The sequence below is a fragment of the Canis lupus genome, chromosome X, assembly GCF_011100685.1.
Source record: "Canis lupus familiaris isolate Mischka breed German Shepherd chromosome X, alternate assembly UU_Cfam_GSD_1.0, whole genome shotgun sequence".
Lineage (NCBI taxonomy): Eukaryota > Metazoa > Chordata > Mammalia > Carnivora > Canidae > Canis > Canis lupus.
In genome coordinates this window covers 75,016,729-75,031,871 of record NC_049260.1, presented here as the reverse complement: position 1 = coordinate 75,031,871, position 15,143 = coordinate 75,016,729, and the positions used below count along the sequence as shown (strand labels likewise).

The 15,143-nt window shown below is 41.4% G+C and overlaps 1 protein-coding gene across 6 annotated transcripts in view; it reads left to right on the top strand.

Moving 5' to 3' along the window:
- Window positions 1–11,026: 11,026 nt before the first annotated feature.
- The window catches only part of SYTL4 (synaptotagmin like 4), a 79,436-nt gene continuing 75,319 nt past the window's right edge, over window positions 11,027–15,143 (top strand). For 3 of the 6 annotated variants that reach the window (XM_038587841.1, XM_038587844.1, XM_038587843.1), the window contains exon 1: window positions 11,030–11,185. The gene's annotated coding sequence lies outside the window, so the exon portion shown is untranslated. Of the gene's footprint in view, window positions 11,186–11,686; window positions 11,781–15,143 lie in introns of all 6 variants that reach the window. The other 3 variants (XM_038587840.1, XM_038587842.1, XM_038587845.1) reach the window with 2 other exon arrangements.

The following is a 15,143-nucleotide window of genomic DNA, read 5'->3' as shown; positions in this document are numbered from 1 at the left end:
GCAGCTCTGTAATTCAGCACAAGAGAAACAAAGCTAAAAAGCACATCATAGTTGAGGGGCTTTACTTGCCCTCAGGCAGGGTTTTCTTAGCCTTAGCACTATTGATGTTTTCAGCTGGATACTTCTTTGTTGTGAGAGACTGTCCTGTGCACTACAGGGTGTTTAGCAGCATCCCTGGCCTCTACTCACTAGATGCGAGTAGCATCCTTCCCTGAGTTGCAACAACCAAAAATGTCTCCAGGCCTTGACAAGTGTCCCCTGGGAAGGGGTTTAACATTGTTACCAGTCTTAGAAACAGATCAGCTAGCTGTTTGGCATACAAGTGTCCTATAGAGGAAGACTAATGCAATCTTTAGGAATGATTGGAAATTCAAAGGACAAGGAAGATTGAGGGAGATGAGAGTTCAGGTAGAGGAACAGTCTGGATTTAGAAAGAGAACCTAGTTCATATGCCAGGCCTTATGGATACAAAGATTAGTAAGACATAGGTCCTGCTTTTGAGGAGCTCACATTTTAGTAGGAGAAGCATCCACTGGAACAATGGGAAAACTGGAGTGAGTGTTAGAGGAGCGGCACCCATCCTAGAGAGTACAGGGAAGGCTTTCCAGGAGAGATTACATTTGAGCTGAAGAATAAGTATTAGCATGGATAAGATGAAGGGAGAATGGGAGACATGTAAAAGAATTTGGGATTTGGAGGGAAATGCAGATCATTTAGATTAGGAGAAGAGCACTCAAGAACAAGGAGTGGTGGAAGAGAAGGCTTATTAAGATAGATTAGATAAGAAGCAGATCTTTAAAGTCCTCCAAAGCCATGTAAAAGACTCACTTCTGAGAACTCTCAGGAGTCACTGAGTTTCTCCATGATCCAATTTGGATTTAGGGAACATTACTTTGGAAGCAGTGTGAAAAATAGATCAGGAGCAGGGTGACTAGTTAGGAGGCTATTGTAGTCCAAGTGATTATGACCTGAGTAGTGGCAGTGGCATGAAATCAAGACTTATTTAAGTGGTGAGAATAACAGGATCTGGGGACTTATTATATATGAGGACAGTTTCTGGCTTGTGCTGCTAGGTAGACTGTAGTGCTGCTATTCACTGGGATAGAAAACATTGGTGCCAGAAGTTTGGAAAGAGGATGAAGTTTACATTTGGAAAAGTTAAATTTGAGGTGGTTGTGATCATTGAGGTGGGGATATTTGGCAGGCATTAAATATATGAGTCTAAAGATCAGGATAAAACTTAAGGGAAATTTATAAGATCGAGAGTCATCAGGGGAAATTGAAGCCATGGGAATGAATGAAATCATCTAAGGAGAATGTGTGAAAAGGGATGGGGGCAAGGATATTCCTGTGGTTTGCTTCTTTATTCGTGTCACCTCCTCTAAGAGTCTCTCCTTGAGTGTATAAAATATCACCCTATCACTCTCTATTTCTTTACACTGTGTTTTGTTGTTGTTGTTTTTTAAATGATACATCGGTATCTTTTGTTATATATGTAACCCATTTACTTCTCGGTTATTCCCAGATATTTACAGTAGTTTAACTCATAGGCATTAAAAAGTTCAACCATTCAGACTAAAAATTTCCATCTCACATTCAATTTAAAGCTTCTTCTCCAGCCTCCAACCTCCAGCAAAGCTCAATTGGAGATCCCACAGATCTCTAGTGGAAAAATGTTCTTTCATGCTCCTTTCTGCACCTCCTCCCCTACTTGCTCTGCTGCTTCTGACTCCTCTGGGGTTGAGGAGTGGGGTGGGTAGGGAGAAGGAGTCTTAAAGGGAAAGTGAGAGGCTTAATTCACTGAAGCTGGTATAATCTGGCTATCAATACCCTTTGTGAGGTTGATGTCCAAATACTGGCTTTTATTGTGCTATGCTTTTGTGGTTTCTTTAGAGACCCCTTCACTCCACATCCTCCTAGTGGGGACATCTACCCAAACCATTTCATGATGGGAACAATGGATCCTCTGTTTTCCCACACAGCTTTCTTCTCATGAGATCATCATTCTTCTGCTAGAGTTGCCAGCTATACTAAGAAGAAACTATCTGGCCCATAGAAGACATGGTCCCTTGGAAGTCTAGATACTTTTCTTTTCCCTGCCACTGTGAACAACTTCAACCAGGCTTCTGTCTTTAGACTTCTTCAGGTAAAAGTCATGCATAAGTTTCTATCTTCTCCAGATACCACAGGACATGAGTGAGGTTCTCTCATGAACTCCTTCTGCTTCAGTGGCAACACCGGCAGGCCTACAAATTTCTGTAGCACGGTAAGCCTTCAGGCTGGAAGTAAGATGCCAGTCTCCCCCTTGAAAGGTTTAATTAGGACATGTTTACTTGGCTTGAGGAGAGGAGCCATAGTGCTTTTTACTTTCATGAATTTCTTCCAAAAAAAATCCTCTTTTCCTTCCTCAATTCATCTCTAGAATTCTGTGTAAACTGGAGTTGAATGGTGAAGAATTATAGTTGAAACATCAGTTTGGCTACTTCTTAGCAAGCTCTATTTGATATATTTATCACTGAGAGGTGATACAGATTGTTACTTAAGAGCATGGACTCTGGAGCTATACTGTCTGACTTCAAATCTTGATTAATCATTTGACCTCTCTGTGCCTCAGTCTCTTTATGTGTAAAATGGGAGTAATAATAGTGTCCACATCATGGGATTTTTGTGAGGACTAAATGTGTGTGTGTGTGTGTGTGTGTATCTTAGATTCATACCTTAAAACAGTATTTAGAATAATAATACGTGCTATGTGTGTTTGCTGTTAGTGCTATTGCTTATTTTTCTTTGACTTAGAATGTAAGCTCCATGTGCACAAGACCTTTTTGTTTACTGCTGCATTTCCAGCTACTAAAACAGTGCATATAAGAGGCACTAGTAAATGTGAGTGCTCTTGTACACCTTCTGAATAAATTAATGTGACATTTAAGCCTTAAATGTTAAGATGTGGACAGAGCAAGTGGGGTTTGTGATGATTAAGAAAGATAAGCAGAGAGGAGATTCAGGAGGCTGTGATGTTCCAGAAGTCATAGGAGAGGAAAATTTAACAAGGAAGGATTGGGCAACAGTGTCAAACATTGCTAGAATGTCTTGTGTCCACATCATGGGATTTAGGAAAATAAAACTAAAATACAGTCAGTACATTTTGTAATAAGGAGCCCCTATAGTTTTGCTTTCATACCCTGGTAAGTAATGGTTTTATTTTCCCCAGAAATGCTTTTATTAAAATGAAAAACCACTTTGAATAGGTCTTAAAGTCTTTAGCACTGCATTATCAACCTCCAAAGAACAAACCAGTCCTGGACTTACTTAGTTTTGTCCATAAACACAAAGGACCCAGCCTCAATACAATTTAGTACATTTCCCCTTGATCTGGATTCTCCTCTTGAATCAAACAACAAAACCTACTGTGAACATCTGCTTCTAACTCCATGCTACTTCCTCTTCTGAAAATGTTCTACTTTCCTCCTACCCACCTTCTCTCTTTTCAAAAGTATAAGTGGAATGTATAAAAATCTCTTATAACTCAGTAATGAAAAGATAGGGGCACCTGGGTGGCTCAGTCAATAAAGTGTCTGCCTTTAGCTCAGGTCATGATCCCGGGGTCCTGGGATAGAGCCTCGCATAGGGCTCCCTGTTTAGCAGGGCATCTACTTCTCCCTCACCTCCCTGCTCATGCTCTCCCTTGCTATCTCTGTCACTATCTCTGTCTCTCTCTCAAATAAATAAAATCTTTAAAAAAGATAAATAACCCAATTAAAAAATGGACAAAGGATATGAATAGACATTTCTTCAGAGAAGATATATTAATGGCTAGCAAATACATGGAAAGATGGTTAACATCATTACTTACTATGGAAATGCAAATCAAAACTACAATAAGATACTACTTCACACCCATTGGGATGTCTATAATAAAATAAATTAGTACTAACAGATGTCACTGGGGATGTGGAGAAATTGGAAACTTCATGCATTGTTGGTGGGAATATAAAATGGTGCAGCCACTTTGGAAAGCAATTTGGTGATACCTCAAAGGTTAAATATAGAGTTACCATATGACTCAGCTATTCTACTCCTAGGTATACAGACCAGAGACTTGAAAACATGTGTTCAAAAAAATCTCATAGGGACCCTGGGTGGCTCAGTGGTTTGGCACCTGCCTTCAGCCCGGGGCATGATCCTGGAGTTCTGGGATCGAGTCCTGCATGGGGCTTCCTGCGTGGAGCCTGCTTCTCCCTCTGCCTGTGTCTCTCTCTCTCTCTCTCTCTCTCTCTCTGTCTTTCATGAATAAATAAAAAAAATCTCATAGATGAATGTTTATATCAGCATTATTTATAAGAGCCAAAATGGGGCAATAATCCAAATGTCCATTGACTGATGACTGAATAAGCAAAATATGGAGTATTTGGTGGACTATTATATAGCCATAAACAAAGAATGAAGAATGATTTGAGTGATGTCATTAATGAGAATAGAGAACGCTCCTTTAGTTATAAGAGCTCTATAAATAGAGCTCCTTTAATGGTTGCAATTAGCCACTGAATGAAGTCCCGATTTCTTAACATGACTCATAAGGCTTCTGAAGTTTTATTCTCTACCCATCTATTGTGTTTTAAATTGTGTCCCCCCTCCCCAATTCAAATGTTGAAGCTCTAAATCCCGGTACCTTAGAATGTACTCTAATTTGGAAATAAGATCATTGCATATGTAATTAGTTAAGATGAAGTCATTTGGTTGGGCCCCAATGAAATATGACTGTTATCTTTATAAAAAGGGGGAAATATGGGCACAGGGACACACACACAGGGAGAATGCCATGTGAAGATGAGGGCAGAGATCAGGGTAATGCTTATGTAAACCAAGAAAGGCCAAAGATTGTCAAGAGACCACCAGGATCTAGGAGAGAGGCATGGAACAGATTTTTACAGCCCTCAGAAAGAATTCTCTCTGCACTATGATCTCAGACTTCTAGGCTCCTGAACTGTGACACTTGAACTTTCTGTTTTTTAAGCCACTAATTTTGTGCTATTTGGTTATAGCAGGCCTAGAAAACTAATACACCATCTTTCTAGCCTCATCTCTTGTCATTTTTTCTTTACACTTTATGCTTCAGCAACACCAACTTTATTGTACTTACTTCCTTTGCATAGACCTGGTGTTTCTAGCCTTTTAGTTTTTGCTTATGCTATTCTTCTGCCTGCAATGCCTTTTTAGTCTAGGTTGGCCCTACTTATTCTTTAAGATTCAGAGAAGGTATTACTTTTTCCAAAGACTCTTCACTAACCACTCCCCACAAGGATATAAGTAGCCTTCCTATGTGCTTCTACATGTCCTGTGCATCTCCTCAGCTTTGTATTTTCCACACTGTATTATAATTTTATGGTTTTTCTGCTTCCTTCCACCTCACGCAATATACTATGAACTCCTTGAGGAAAGGGCCACCAAAATCCTATGGCCTAGCACAGTATACTTTGTACATAGTGGATGCTCAGTACATTTCTTTGAATGAAGGGACTTGTTTTCAGTGTTTATTCATTTTCTTCTTTTTTTCCCATAGCACCTACTAAAGTGCTTCACATACAATGGGTACTCAGTACATCTTGGCCAGTGATTCTCAACTAAGGACATTGGGCAATATCTAGAGGCATTTTTGGTTAACACTGCTGGCATCTAGTGGGTAGAGGCCAGAGATGCTGTTAAACATCCCAGAATGCACAGGATAGCTCCCCACAAAAAAACATCATCCAGTCCAAAGTGTCAATTGTATGGAGGTGGAGAGATCCTAATCTTGACTGAATAAAAGACTGAATCTACTTTTTACACCATACACTCACTATAGATCATTAGTGTACTAAATTTGCTTTGTCAGGAAACCTGATTTTTTTTTTTACAGAAGTAAACTATTTCCCAACAGTAAATGAAGTGGGGGGCGGGGAGGGAAGCCTCCTGACATCCAGAATTAAGATTTTGGTAATTGAAAAGTACCTGATCAATAAGAGAACAGAAATATAAATTACATTATCTTTAACTCTGAGATTCTCTACAGCAGTGAAAATGAATGAATTAAAGCTGTATATATAAACAGGGATAAATCTCCTAAGCATAATGTTGAGTGAAGACGGCAAATTGCAGAAGGTACATACAGAGTGAAACTGTTTATATAAAGTACTACATATAGTTTGGGGGTAGACACATGTAGTAAATGTATAAAGATATGCATGGAAAAAGATCAAGATCGAATCTGGTGAGTAGTGAAATAGTGAAAACCTCAGGATGGAGGTGTATACAAAGGGCTTCAATTGCAGTGGTAATGCCTTATTTCTTAAGCTAGGTAGTGGGCATATCCTTATTATATTATTCTCTATACATTTATGTATTTTTGAAATATTTAACACTTTTATAAAAGAGTAATTGCTCAATATTGATGCATCCTATCACCTGGGGCTGAGGAAAATCTCCATCTTACTAGTTTGCACTAGCCAGAACTCCCTCAATGTGACAAAATCAAACAACTCATTGAATCCAATCATTCACTATAGGACAGGACTTTACATAGTATACATAGAATAATATTCCATAAGTCCCTGTTTCCATTGTCCTGCAATGTCTAAATTTTGTGATAATCATGTATTTACTGAAATTTCATGTTATGCAGTCTAAAAATATAGTCAATTTTAGTATTGTTCATTATTTTTTCGAAACTATGAAAATGCACTTTGATGTTCATCATTTAAAATAACAAGATAATGGAAAGGGGCACTTGGGTGGCTCAGTTCTTTAAGTGGCCATCTCTTGATTTCAGCTTAGGTTATGACCTCCGGGTCCTGCGATTGAGCCCCATTTGGGCTCCGGGCTCAGTGCAGATTCTGCTTGAGGATTCTTTCTCTCTCTCCCTCTGCCCCTCCCCCTGCTCTTGCATGTCCTCTCTCTCTCTCTGTAAAATAAATAAATAAATTTTTACAAAAATAACAAGAAAATGGGAAAAGGACAGTCTTTTCAAAGACTGAAAAAAAAAGATAACTGGAAACTGGATATCCATATACAAAAGAATGAAGTTGGACCTTAATTACAACATACACAAAAACTAATTCAAAATGGATCAAAGACCTAATCATAGACTTAAAACTATAAAACTATTAGAAGAAAACATATAGACTTTGGATTTGGCAATGATTTTTTTGGATATGACATCAAAGCACAGACAACAACATAAATAAATTGAACTTCATTAAACTTAAAGAATTTTGCACATCAAAAGATATTATCAAGAGAATGAAAAGACAGTTCACTGAATGGGGGAAAATATTTGCAAAGCATATATCTGATAAAGGATTAATACCCAGAATATGTAATGAATTCCCACAACTCAACAACAACAACAAATGGAATTCAAAAATGGGCAAAGAACTTGGATATGTCTCTAAAGAAAATATATAAGTTGAACAATAAGCACAAGAAATGATGAATAACATCACAAGCCATTGGGAAAAATGTAAATCAAAACCAAAATGAGATATCACTTCGGACTCATTAGGGATGGCTATTATATAAAAAAACCACAAACAAAACTCCCCAGAAAATACCACATTTTTGTGAGGATATGGGAAAACAGGAATCCTTGTGCATTGCTGTTGAAAACAATTTGGCAATTCCTTGGAAAGCTAAATATAGAGTTACCACATAATATAGCAATTCCACTTCTAGGTATATGCCAAAAGAATTGAAAGCAGAGACTCAGATACTTGTACACCAATGTTCATGGCAGCATTCACAATAGCTGAAAGATGGAAATAATTCAAATGCCCATCAACTGACTGATAAACAAAATGTGGTATATTTATACAATGGAGTATTATTGAGCCTTAAAAAGAAATTCTTTTTTTAAAAGATTTTATTTATTTATTCATGAGAGACAGAGAGAAAGTCAGAGACATAAGCAGAGGGATAAGCAGGCTCCTTCTGGGGAGCCTGATGCGGGACTCAATCCCAGGACCCCTCAACCACTGAGCCACCCAGGTGCTCCAAAAAGAAATTCTGATACATGTTACAACATGGGTTTGCTTATACTGGACCCCTCATGATATTTGGTTATAAGAATTTGAGCACAGAATCCTTGTGGCAAGCAAGGAGGATCAAACAGAAATGGACAGCACAGAGTCTGTGGGAATAGGCCATTGCCTAACTTTGTTTTGGTTCATTGTTTATGTGTGTCTTTCTCTGTGTATTTGCAGTTGGTGCACGGAGACTGTCATAGGGTAAAAGAGTCAGATTCTCACATCCTGTTTAATGAGGTGGATGTTAAAGAGTGAGAAACTGCACAAAAAAACCCCCAAAATATCTGGAAATTTTGCTGGGGATAAGGGGATTGGACTAAAATGTTTTCTGGAGTCTCTCCTGGCTGAGGGTGTTTCCAGCTTCTGCAAGCATCATCTGCAAAAAAAGGAGCAGAAAAGTGCGTGGTCTAAATTCCCACAGGCCAGGTTAGGGAGATAGAGCATATGCAAAGCCTAGGGCTGAGCACAGGTCCTGAGGGCTGAGTCAGCAAAGCTAACAAAAGGATTTCCTTTTTGAAGTGGCTTTTCTTCACACTTCAGGCAGTGCATGGGATACTGGAGGGCTAAAATATGGAAGCAAATTTTGGGTAGAACCTGGGAGCTAAATTTTACTGTTTTGTCTGTTAGAATTAAAATGATTTTTTGGGGGGGAGTCTGTATGGCTCAGTTAAGTATCTGTCTCTTGGTTTCCGCTCAGGCCTTAATCTCATGGGTAGTGACGTAGAGTCCATGTCAGGCTCCGTGCTCAGCAGGGTGTCTGCTCAAATAAATAAATAAAATTTTTAAAATTATTTTTTCCCAAGCTTTTTCAAAAACAATTACTTATATTGTCAAAGCCATACGGTTCTCATTATAACAAAGTTGAAAAATACAGAGAAGTAGGAGGACAACCAAAAATTCATTTATTTCCATCACATAGAGACAGCCACTACTAGTATTTTGCAGATTTTGTTCTAATCTTTTTCCCAGGCAAATCGACCCATTTTCATTAACTGTTGTGATCATATTTTATATTAAATGTTGTATCCTACTTTCTATCAATATTAGAGCATAAGCATTTTCCTGTCATAACCTATGCGTAAATGTCAGTTTTATTGGCTATGTGATATTCCATTGTATGACTCTATTAAAATTTACTTAAGCATTGAACCATTAGGTTTTTTCTTAGTATTTTATTATTCTAAGTAATACTAGGATTAGCATAGTTGTACAAAAAATTTGTGTATATCTGTTTTCCTTAGGACACATTCATTCATGCATTATATAAATATTAGTGAAGGCCTAATATGTGCCAGGTACTATGCTAGGTGTCAAGTTTCTGCCTTGGGTGGCATGTTATCATTTACTGAGATAGGAAACACTGGAGGAAGAGCAAATTTAAGAGAAAATATGGGGTGTTCAGCTTTGGATGTGTTGAATTTGAGATGTCTGCAAGACATCCAAATGGAGATGTCAAGAACACAGAGTTCAGTGAAGAGTTCTGGATAGAGCTATAAAATCATAGCTGTGGTCATATAGATGGTAATTAAAGCCAAGTGAGTGAAAGAGATCATTTAGCGAGACAATATATGCAGCCTAGCTCTGAGCATGTCTGACTATCAGAGGTTAGATAGCAGAAGTAGAATCTACAAAATGCTTCAGAGGAGAGGGCAAAAGGGTAGGAGGAAAAGCAAGGCTATGGAATTACAAATGTCACAGGAAGACTTTCAAGTAGGAGGAAATAGTTAATAGTGCTAAATGTAGGGAAGATGTCAAGCAAGATAATAATTAAAAATATCCCATTTATTTATTCATGCATTTATTTTTAGAAGATTTTATTTTTTTATTCATGAGAGACACAGAACGAGTGGCAGAGACATAAGCAGAGGGAGAAGGAGGCTCCCTGCGGGGAGCTGGATGTGGGACTTGATCCCAGGATCCCGGGATCACCACCTGAGTCAAAGGCAGACACTCAACCACTGAGCCTACCCAGGCATCCCTCCACTTTATTTTTTTATTTATTTACATAGATTTATTGACATGGGGGTCATTCATTGGTTGGGTATTTTGTTGAGCTCAATTTCAGTAGAGTGTTGGAGAAGGATGCCAAATTGGTAGGTGAGAAGAAGAGAATAGAGATTGCAAATGTACCTGCAAAGTACATTTTCAATAAATTTGCCCATAAAGAGGAGCTGGAGAAGTATCTAGTTTGTAGGGAGGACTTTTTTTTTTTAAGATGGTAGACTTGGGATGTTTAATTGAGCATGGTTAATGGCTGATGAGAAGGCAAGTGGGGGGGGGGACAGGAATCTACAATTACTGGGTAGATATAAATATTCTAAAGTCTAATGAGGTATATTGCCCACATGCCTTCTAAAAGGGTTTTTAATCAACACACTCTCCCACCAGCAATTATGAAAGAACTTTGTTTTTGGTAGCTACTTTCTCATTAAATGTGATAAAAACAAACAAATACTTTGCCAAAGAGTCTCAGTATTGTTCTAATCTGCTCTTATTTGATTACTAGTGAGTTGAATGTTTTAAACATTTGTGTCTCTGTGTATGTATGAATTTTAGTTTAGGTCCTTTGTCTCAAACATTCCTATTTTAGACAGACGCTTTTATTTGCCGCTGTTATTGGCCTGAAAGTTAAAGGATCCGAATGGTATCGTATTTTATCTTCCCAAATCATATGGTCTAGAGTCTTCATCTTCTTATAAGGACACGACAGTTTGACAACTTTTGGCTCAGCTAAGCGGAAGAGGCAGGAGATTTATCATCTGAGTGGCCACAGATGGAAGTGAAAAGGGGGCCACGTCCAGTCTTAGACCCCAATCCTCGGCCCTTAAGCTTCTTTTCCTAACCCAGGAGGGTATCCCTCTAGTGACTTAAAAGTCTTTGGCTCTCAGAGTACACTTTGGGTGGCGCAGCCCCCTACTAAAGGGCCCAGAGAGCTGTGCGGCCCCTTTAAGAGTCCAGCTCCTCCCCGCTCCAGGGAAAGTTGCAGCTTTTTCCGCCTACCGGGAGGGTGAGTAGGGCCGGCCGCGGAGCAGGACTGCAGTCTTCCAGGAGCCGGAGACCCTCCGTTGAGTCCGGCACTGGGACGCTGGGACGTCTCACCCTCTCGTGGCACCTGTTGCAGGTGACAGGTACTTCTGCGGCCGGGGGCCGCCCCTTCGCCCTGGGTCCCGGGCTCCTCCCGGGCCCCTCCCTGCTTTTCTCTGCCTAAGCGCCCCCCCCACCCTTATCTCAGGGATCTGCGCCCTTCCCTGCCCCCGCCCCCCGTCTGTGATCTCCCAATCTTTCCTTCTCCCTGGCTGACCGCCTGTCCCGTCTCCCTTGTCTGCCTCCCTGGACCGCACCCCCCACGCTTTGACTCCTGTCTGCTTGGGGCGGCCCCTCCCCGCCAGTTTGCGTTCCCTCGGGCCTCTTCTGGCCCCTTCCCTGGCCCACCGGTCGCTAACGGAGGCTGTACCCCTCGGGGCTCTGCCTCCTCCGGGTCTCGCCTCAAGCAGAGTGGCTCGGCTTTTCCCGCCAGCCCCGGCTGGAGCCCCTCCCGAGCCGGCCCTGGGGGCGGGTGGGGCCGAGCTCCCAGCGGGAACTGCACCCTCGGAGACGTCGAGTCACCTTTTCGGTGGTTCCTCTCTCAGCGCTTGGCCATCGCGCCGGGTCTCGGTCTCGCCCCGCTTCCGGACCTCGGACCTCGCGGCGTCAGCTTCTCTGGCCTCTGTAGGTCCCCCAAAGGTAAAGGCTGGAGGCGGCTTGGCTGGGAGTCTCGCCTCAGTGGGCTCCCCCTGAGCTTGGGGCAGGGGACCCAGCTGTGTGCTCTGGAGTTGAACTGCTTTATCTTGCCATCTTTGGAGCAGGCGTTGGAGGTTTGCTCCTGGAAGAGGGTCCCCAGGGCCCTCAGAAGGGGCACAGAATGCTCTTATCCCCTGTGATGGTTTGTAGAGGGCCAGGAAACCTGTTCCTCCAGCCCCCAAAGTTGAATGAGATAGTTAGGGGTTTTTTGGCCGTGAAATCATTTGGTTAGAATTCTGGTGAAGGAACAGGTGATCTGTTTTTCATTAACCAATATTTTCTTCCCCCACTAAGTACCCTGCTCCTTTAGGACCAGAGGACCTAGCATTCCAGAATATTGATTTTGGCAGGGTTGACCCTAGACCTTGTACAGTTGTGACAGAAATTAATCGTCACTGCCTCCTGGACCTCTTATTTTTAACTGGCTTCTTTTCTGTTCTTTCAGCTCCCTACTCCCACTCCTCATAAACCCATTAATATTAAGGTGTTAATGACCTAATGTGTTTACCCCACTGGGCTGTGGAGAGAACAATGCAAGGAATTGAGGCCCTGATGAAGTTTTTTTGTTGCAGTTCTAGGTTTTTTTTTTTTTTAAATCTGTTTTGTTTTTTTACATGTTTGTTTGTTTTTAGCACCTGCTAGAATCCAAGTAGAAAAAGACCACCAACTTGGCTTATGAGACTTCTCCTGGCAGGGGATGAACATTTCTGCTAACATAATTTTAGGTGCCTCACTTTAGGTCAGAGTGGTGAAATGGACCTTGGAGGCCTATTCTGCGATAATTGGTCAGTGAGTCAATGTGGCATTCTGCTTGATGCTCTTGGAGCTCTTCCCCCTTAATGCTACTAATAATGGTTGTTAGGCTCTATTGAGCCATGTACTCTGATAAGTTCTTTACACACTTATCTCATATTATCCTCATAGTAACTCTGTGTGGCAGACACTACAGTTACAACCATGTTATGATGGAAAGGAAAATCAGAGATTTAGCTGCCTTGCCCCAAATCACCAAACTGGGCCATGTGGCTGCAGAGCTTGTGTTCCTATCCCCTGTCCCCACCGCTTCTGCTGTCTGAGATTTTAGGAACACTAAATAGCTCACAAGTAAGGACTCAATGATTGAAACTTGCCCTTCCAAGCTGAAACCTGAGTTTTGGTCCCTGACTCCATTTCAGATGTGCTGTGGAGACTTTGACCCACTTCTCTCACTGATAATCTGACCCTCCTTCACCATTTCACTTCTAACAGGGGACCACTTGCCACTTTATTACTATAAGGACACAGCCCTGAATGTACCTGGCTGAATGAAGCCTCTGGGGCTCTTAGCTCAGTAGGGATTGTCCTGAAGTGAGGAGAGGGTTACTACCCTCTGGATTCTAGGGATGTGCGCCTGACTCAACTTCTGCCTTTCCTGCTGGCTAGGGAAGAAATGAGGGTGTGGTAAGTGATAAGGATTTCCCAACAGTCAGCCCAGAGAGCCTGAGGGTGAGTGTGTGCTTGTTTTATCCTGCGGTGGACAGAGTACTGGAGGCAGGGACCATACCGAAGAAAAAATAGCCTCACTGATTCCATCTCTGGACCTTTGCTCAAATGGCTTCTTTTTCCTGAAAAGCTAACTTGCCACCCATACCTACTCTCCTGCTGTGAGCTCCTATTCATCTCTCAAGATCTAGCTCTAAGGTCCTCTCCTTTGGGACAGCCTTACTGGACATACAGTTACTTTCCCTGGAACTGGATTACCAGTTACCCTGTCCTAAATCACTTTGTTTATACCTCAGGAAAGCCCTTCACATCCTTCTTTGTTGTTTTTCCACCTGGAAGGTCATTAACCTCTTTAAGGGCAAGGTCTGGCTCTTTGGAGCTCTTTCTCTTAAGTACAAGAGATGAACAAGGATTGGTGCTAGGCTGGGGATACCAGGCCTTTAAGGCCCAAGCTTTGATGATGGTGGAACTGGAGCACACAACAAAACAACTTCCTGAGGCACTTGAAATCCGACCTGACCTTCCGGAGTTTGTACTTAAATACAAACTTCAGTGAGGCCTTCCCAAACCACGCTATTGAAACTTAAAACCCCATCCCTGAACATTCTATATGACCCTTCCCTACCTTATTACTTGAATATAATACATTTTTTCATTTTTCTTTCTTTTTTCTTGTCCCTCCTCCCTCCAGAATGTAAGCTCCCTGTGGGCAGGGATTTCTGTTTTATTTACTGGTAGACCCCAGCACCCATAACAGAGCCTGGCACATCATAGGTGCTTAACTCATATTTGTTAAATGAATTAATGAATGACATTGCCATTCTAGGAATTGGCGGTCTTTTGTGCTCTCCCGGAGCTTATTTTATTTTTTTTAATACATTTATTTTTTATTGGTGTTCAATTTACCAACATACAGAATAACACCCAGTGCTCATCCTGTCAAGTGCCCCCTCCAGTGCCCGTTACCCATTCACCCCCACCCCCCGCACTCCTCCCCTTCCACCACCCCTAGTTCATTTCCCAGAGTTAGGAGTCTTTATGTTCTGTCTCCCTTTCTGATATTTCCCACACATTTCTTCTCCCTTCCCTTCTATTCCCTTTCACTATTATTTATATTCCCCAAATGAATGAGAACATATAATGTTTGTCCTTCTCTGATTGACTTACTTCACTCAGCATAATACCCTCCAGTTCCATCCACGTTGAAGCAAATGGTGGGTATTTGTCATTTCTAATGGCTGAGTAATATTCCATTGTATACATAAACCACATCTTCTTTACCCATTCATCTTTCGATGGACACCGAGGCTCCTTCCACAGTTTGGCTATTGTGGACATTGCTGCTAGAAACATCGGGGTGCAGGTGTCCCGGCGTTTCATTGCATCTGTATCTTTGGGGTAAATCCCCAACAGTGCAATTGCTGGGTCATAGGGCAGGTCTATTTGTAACTCTTTGAGGAACCTCCACACAGTTTTCCAGAGTGGCTGCACCAGTTCACATTCCCACCAACAGTGTAAGAGGGTTCCCTTTTCTCCGCATCCTCTCCAATATTTGTGGTTTCCTGCCTTGTTAATTTTCCCCATTCTCACTGGTGTGAGGTGGTATCTCATTGTGGTTTTCATTTGTATTTCCCTGATGGCAAGTGATGCAGAGCATTTTCTCATGTGGATGTTGGCCATGTCTATGTCTTCCTCTGTGAGATTTCTGTTCATGTCTTTTGCCCATTTCATAATTGGATTGTTTGTTTCTTTGGTGTTGAATTTAATAAGTTCTTTATAGATCTTGGAAACTAGCCCTTTATCTGATACGTCATTTGTAAATAT